Genomic DNA, 7,447 nt, shown 5'->3' on the forward strand with positions numbered 1-7,447 from the left:
TTTGGTCTTGCTCTCTCTGTCTGCTGTCTGTGGATCTGGGTGGAAGCTCTCAGCTATTTTCCAGTGTTGTGTCTGCCTTCTTGTCCCGATGCTCACAACCATGACGGCTATAAATTAACCTCTAAAGCTGCATTCAAGCCCCAGCTGAATGCTTTTTGTCAAAAAAAAAAAAGTTGCCTTGGTCATGACACAAGGAAGAGAACAGTAACTTAAACTCTTAGCTAACAGATAAAGCAGGATGCAGTAACACTACAGGTGGGAATCAGTAAATGTTGACCTGGATAAATGGCCATTTCTTTTCTTGTGTTGGTTTCACTATATGGTTTGCTAACTATAAGACATATATGTCAAGACGTGTAGACAGTCCCATCACTGCTTAAACACAATAATGTATTATGTTATTATCATTCTATTTTTTTACACAATAAGACAAAAGAAAAACTACAATCATATCCCAGCAAGAAAAGTCTTATGTCCCTTTCATTCTTTCCTCTAATTCTCTTCCACATTTAGTTATGGGAATACAGTTGTTGCTTGTTCTCTCATAAACAACAATGAAACATTATATGATACATATAATACTTGACATGTGGTCATGTAAATTATTTATGGATTTAACAGAACTGAAAAACATGTTGAAAAGTGGAGAAAACGGAATTATTGAAAGGTAAATCACAAATTAAATATATTTTATTATTGTGACACAGTGTTAAGCATATAATGAATCTAATTTAAATATAACACTAGTTTACAAATCAGTTAATACAAAATTTTAACTAAAAATTTTTAATCTTAATTTTAAAAGCCAGTCTATTAAATGTGTTACCAATGAAACAAAACTATCTAACCTTTAAAAAAATAATTTTAGCTTTTCATAGCTGAGTTATAATCCTTTTTGGTTCAAATATTAATTTTTGGATTAATCAACTTACTCACGTTTGACTTATAGTTTCTAGGCTGTTTTTCTTCATCTAATTTATTGGTTTTGTTAAGTGAGCATAGAGGCCAGTAGATCAGGGATTTAAAAAAATGGTAAGGGGAGAAAATAAATAAAAGAAAAAATACTCTGTGTAATTTGGAGCTAATCCATTTTCACAGTGTTTAAAACTTGAAATGTTAATTTTCTCTGCTGTTAAATATTTACTATGTAGCTGAAAATGAGATTACTGAACAAAAAACTAATTAGATGAGTAAAACAAACCAAGTATGTGCAAACCTTATCATTAGTCATTTGGAATAATTTTAATATACTTCGAGAGCTTAAGACCCTTTATACAATATGAGAAAACCTATTAGGCCACTCCATTTTTACTCACGTTATCAGAATATATATGTGATTCTCTTACACTAACTACATAGAGGCAAACATTCAGTTCCTGCTGGTGTGAATAATCCAAAGGACTTTAGGTAATGCTGACCTTTCAAGTTTATATAGCATCTCATGGTTGCTTAAGGTCACATTTGAAGTTCTATAATTAATTCCAATCTTTTAAACAATATTAAATTAAATATATTAAAATTAATTCTTTTTTATATGCTTGACCCTGACACCCCCCACACAAATTATATATTTAATGCTTTAAGTATAATACATTTTTGTAACAAATACCATGAACAGTCATAATATGCATCTGAAGTTTTTATACATAAGAGATTCCTTATGATCAAGTCAAGGTATATTACTATCCCTTTATCATTTGTTTGTTACAGGATCCTTAAAAATCATTAATGATTATTTTATTAGGGTTATTATTTTCATCATGCACCATTTAATTTATATGAATTGATCTATGTTATGCTTTACTGGTAAAAGGAAGCATTTTTATTTCCTTAATGAGGCACATCACAAACATTATTACAGTGTCAGGAAACTTTCTGGAGACTCGCTTCGGCTTTTCTCTAAAGCAAATAAGTCATTATGATTCCATTGGAAATCTCTAAAGAGAATTCAGAAATGAAAAAGCTAACTAATGGCCTTATAGAAGTATAAATTGTTTTAGATTCCAATTTCATCTCATTTTACAAAATAAGTTCAAAAAGCGAATCTGGATTTCACAAAACTTAGATGATTTATATGGTCCAATGCTCTTTAACCTCTGGAAATTTAACCTGAGAATGCTAATATTCCCTGAGACATCATTTATCCCTGTCACTTTGTGAAATATAATACTAAGGCAGCCAAGCATTGCTTCCTCCTAACAACCAAAAAATTGAAAAGAAAAACTAAAATTCTGACAGTATTATGGAAAATAGAAAAATAAGTAATCTTAAATTCAGAGTAGGGTGCATTTGAGAATGGTTTTGTTTTCTGAAAAAAGGTTTGTAATTCTTAATAACAGGTAAAATGTAGGATTAGTAACGAGGATATGGGGATGAATGCATGTTATTATACTTATGCAATCTAATTAGCATCACATGGTACCTCTGCACATATACCCTAATAGTAAAGGAGGAATTAATTCTGATTGTGACTGATCTTGTTTGAAATTGCAGATGTGCAATATCAAGCAGAAAACAGATGGAATTGGTTAATATCTACAGATAGGTAAACCATTCTGATTTTATTTGTTTATGCATTCTAAAACAGTAGTTTTGCTCAATATTTAAAAGGAAAGTAGCTAGGGACTTTGAAAACAACATTATATTGTAGTAAATCATTCTGTAGATAAGCTGACCAAACTTGGATTTCTCACTTGCAAATTTAACCTTAAATCTACTCATTGAGCAATCAGGTGATAAGTAGTCAAGAAAGGAAGGTGTGGTGGGCTTATTCTCTGTGTATATCCAATGGTCATGAAACCCAGCTCCTAACAATGACCATAAGCAGTCTTTCCTACATTTGGGAGAGGGAAAGACATAGGCTGTTTGGTCACTAGTGTCCATTGCCTCATGTTCCTCTATGTATCTTAATTCTACATGGTTCCTAGATGTCGTCCTTTACAAGAGTTATCATGGGCATGGTGTCTCTTAAGAACAATAGAACATAGACCAGCACACAATTCTTTTCATATTGTAAAGGAAGGCAAGGGGCTGAGTAGAAGAAGGCTTTCAGGTAGAAATATTAACAAAAATCAAAACCTCTTGACTTATAATGCAGAACCTGACATTTAGTTACCATTTTCAAGATAAAACCTCAGGGCCTATTAATTAGATTTTTCCTCTCCTATTAACTGCTCACCCTGTTAAAACAATCTTAGTATAAAGAAATATGAATTATATTTGGTTAGCTTTTAGAACATCTGATGATAAGACAGAGACCTTATGGCTATACCTATATGTATGTCTACTTCTATGTCTATTTCTACATCTTTGTTTATATCTATATATCTATATCCAAATCTATCTATATATAGATACACACACCACACACAACACACACAAGTATACATATGCCGACTTTTATCATGACTCCAAAGGTTGGTTGTGTATCTTCTACCCATTCTCTAAACCTCCAATTTCCTTTCTTGCCAAACTCTCTCTCAAACTAATTGAGCATAGCAGTTCCTTACAGCCAAGCCACTCTCCAAGAATTCAAGCCCTTTCCCTCTCACCTTTCTGCTAGGGAAGCACTGTTCTACCCCCAGTTTATTCTGGTATTTTTTTTTCTTTTCACTCTCAGTTTTGAAGTTGAATATGAGGTTCTTGAAGTGTCCCTCTTTGAGTGCATACCAATACTTATGTCACTATTTTCTTTAAAGGCACCATATAGTTCTCAGCATAGAAAAATTGTGTGCTGGTTGTTTTATCTTGGAACTAAATATACAGCAGATGTGCCATGTATAAGGATGATGTGGGAGTGTCATATATCAATCTGTTGATTTCATTGGTTAAGTAATAAACAAACTGCTTGGCCTCATAGCTTAGAACATAGGTGGGTGGAGTAAACAGAACAAAATGCTGGGAGGAAGAGGAAGTGAGCTCACAGAGGCCATGTTCCCCTCTCCCAGGCAGAAGCGCGTGATGAAGCTCCAACCCAGGATGGACGTAGGTTAGAATCTTCCCAGTAAGTGCACCTTGGGGTGCAACACACAGATGATTAGAAATGGGCTAAATTAACATGTGAGAATTAGCCTAGAAGAGGCTAGATAGAAATGGGCCAAGCAGTGTTTAAATGAATATAGTTTGTGTGTTGTTATTTCGAGGCATGAGCTAGCCAGGCGGCCGGGGTGCTGGGGACGCAGCCCTGCCGCTTCTATTTCAACCTAAGGAAGCCATTTTGGTTTGCTGACATCTCACTCTCTCTGTCTGTTTCTCTGTCGTTGTCTCTCTGTCTACCTCTGTTTCTCTGTCTCTGTCTTTCTGCCTCTCTCTCTATATATATCTCTCCCACCTCCTCAAAGGATTTTCTATATAGACCAGGTTGCCTTTGAACTCAAGAGCCTGCAGCCTTAGCCTCAGAAGTGATGGGATTACAGTTATGCCTCATGATAATATTTATTTGTCTAATTGTGGATGAAACACAAAGTTAGTCTTTGCATACACTAAGCAAGTTTGCTACCATTTATTTATATCCCCAGTTATTTGAATTTTGAATTTCTACATTCTGGCTAGGCCATGAGATCAGTAGGACAAAGTCAATACTGTGCCTCCTAAAGCTCTCTGCTTATTTAAGCTGGTACAAGATAAGCATGTCTTAAACAGGACATGTTAAGGGGTTTCCCAGTAGATAGCTTCTCTTAATTAGGTGGATAAATAATTTTAATCAGTTCCTGTAGCATTATGGAATTTAGCTGATACAAAAACACTGGTTAAAAAAATTTACTTGTGATAAAGGGGTATTTATTCTTAAATATGTACTGATAATATATGATATTTTCTTATTTTCAGATAAATTTCTAAAGAGAATCCCTTAGAAGTGATATACTATGTACTTTGAGAACATTAATACATGTCAGAGCTCCCTGGAGTGACTCTCAAGCCATCTTCACAAATTCTGAATCATGTGATCAGAACCAATTCTATCCCTCAAATATTGCTGTAACCGCTTCTGCTTGTGCAGAAACTGCACTTTGAAATATGTGGACAGCACAAAAAAATAAGTCATGTATTTGGAAATAAATCTCATTGCAGAGTATAACTTTCTGTTAATGTCTGCATTTTAGTCCTAGTTTCTACTAGACCATGCTCTTTTGTGATATAATATCAACTTGAGACCTGTTAGACATTTGAATTACTCAACAGGTCAGCTGAATATTTTCTTTTCCTTGGGAACTTCTAAAACTCTGCAGCTAAGTATATAAAATATCTGACATGATCTCCTAGAAAACAGAGATCAAATTGTTTTTAAAATAACTTGTTGTGATTCACTTTCTTCTTGCTATTAATATTTCTCCCTGGTGACTTGATAACCTCTATACTTAGCAATTAGCATCAGTACGTAAAAAATATACTTTAGAGTGAGGATTTTTTGATTAAATACTTATTTGGCAAGGTTTATTGACCAAAAATTATTTAAGTCTTCAAAACAGTACCTTACAATTTTAATATACTCATGTGCACATAGAAGGAATATTGTCAAGTATTCATTCTCACAGAAAAAATTTTATATATGTATTGCGAGTGGTATAGGCTGGTAGAGAGCATGGGCATACAAAGGAAGCTTGTTTCATTAAGAAAATAAAGACCTTGTAGCTAATCTGCTTTATAAGTGAAAGAATAGATTTCAGGGAATTGGTGCCTATAGCTTTGCCATCTATAACTGAGAGTGAGGCCAAGAAAAGGAAACACAGATGGGAGAATGTACAGGAAGTTGTGGTCTAGAAGGCGAGATTGGCAGATTAAAGTAGGCATGAAGAAGATGAGTCTGGGGCATGATATTGGTTAGATTTCTAGAAAATTGTGGAAATTGCCCTCTTTCCACATAAAAACAGCTAAAGAGCAATACAATAAAAAATCAAGTAATACAATGTTAAGTTGGTGTTTTGGGATGAAACAAATGTGAAAAGCAACTGGAATGAACAGATACTAGAGAAGATGCCCTGTGATGATGGGTATTTCTTTAAGACAAGATAAAGATGAATAAATGGACATTAAAATGAAAAAGTGAACAGATTTGTGTGTCTGTCTATGTGTGTGATTAACTATGAAGTCAACTCCTTTAATCATTAAATATGTTCTTGATGGAAAGATCAGAACAGGAGATGTGGTTGTGAGAGTTGTGCTGCATTCACACGTATACCTGAGGTTTGTAAGGATATTTAATTGGAAAAGGCACAAACGATTTTAAGGTTCAACCTCCAGATACCAAAAGAAATGATGCAGCAAGCTAAACTAGAAGCATGGTTGATAGACCAGTGTTCTCCATCCCATCCCAGTATTATCATTTCCAAACTGATAGGTGCACCAGGTTTCAATGAACATGAATTAAAATGTATTAAGTGCCAATTGAGGAAATGCAAAGATAATGAGATAATTCAGGGAACCTCAAGATATTTAGTTGAGACACTGGGGATCTGATTTCATGGTATAAGAAGTTGAGTCCCATGAAGGCATAAATCTTAAGGGAGAAGATATGAGAGGTATTGGTGGGAAATGACTGCATGGTAGAAATTCCAGGAAATACTGTTAAAAAAAAAAAAACAGAAACCGATCACTGCTTATTGAGTCTTCTATGTAGATCTATAATGGTATAATAATTTGGATCATAAAGTCCAAAGCAGCAAACAGAAGGTCTTAAAAGCAAAGAGAGAGGATTTTGAAAACGAGCCAACTACAAATTTGAAAATAAAATTGTGAAGTTTTGAAAGTAGAACTCTGTTAGACAATTTTAACTCAACTATGACCTGGAACACTCAAGTATAGGTCATGCCGAAGAGCAAGATCATCCCCCTGGTCCTGTAATCTCTGATATCTTAAAAACATAGACAAAAAACTTATGATACCTGGAGAGAACTGAGTTAGAACAGAGTTTTATGTATTGAACAATCTACCAGTCTTAGGGAGATTTTCCATACTAAAAGGGAAGTACCACGGTATAGAATCACTGCCAACAAGAATCATAACTGCTGTCTTTGTCTACTGTGGGTGAAAAAAATATGGAGATTTACCTTATAAGAGCAGACTTATTCTAGTACTCGAATTCAGTGTTGTATTCCTTTTTAGAAATGTCATCACAATATATAAATTTCTAAAATCACTAGGAAAATTCCCATAAGTAATTCTTTCTCATGTCTCTGTTTGGAAATACTACCTATATGGTCTAATGCTGTATTGGACAAAGTATACAATAAACTTTGATTTTTTTCTCTTACCCTTTACAATGATGAACAACATAAGGAATAATAAATAATAAAATAAAAAAAAAACATTTGCAATACTCAGGAAGTCGATTTTAAACCATCCTGGTAGATATAATTGCTTAACAAACTCAAAATCCAATCCTAATAGCCCAATTTCCTGTCTGGTTTTCTAGTGGATAAAAGGTGGGAAGGAAGAAAGAGAGAGAGAG

The sequence above is a fragment of the Microtus ochrogaster genome, linkage group LG7_11 (genome assembly GCF_000317375.1).
Source record: "Microtus ochrogaster isolate Prairie Vole_2 linkage group LG7_11, MicOch1.0, whole genome shotgun sequence".
Classification (NCBI taxonomy): Eukaryota; Metazoa; Chordata; class Mammalia; order Rodentia; family Cricetidae; genus Microtus; species Microtus ochrogaster.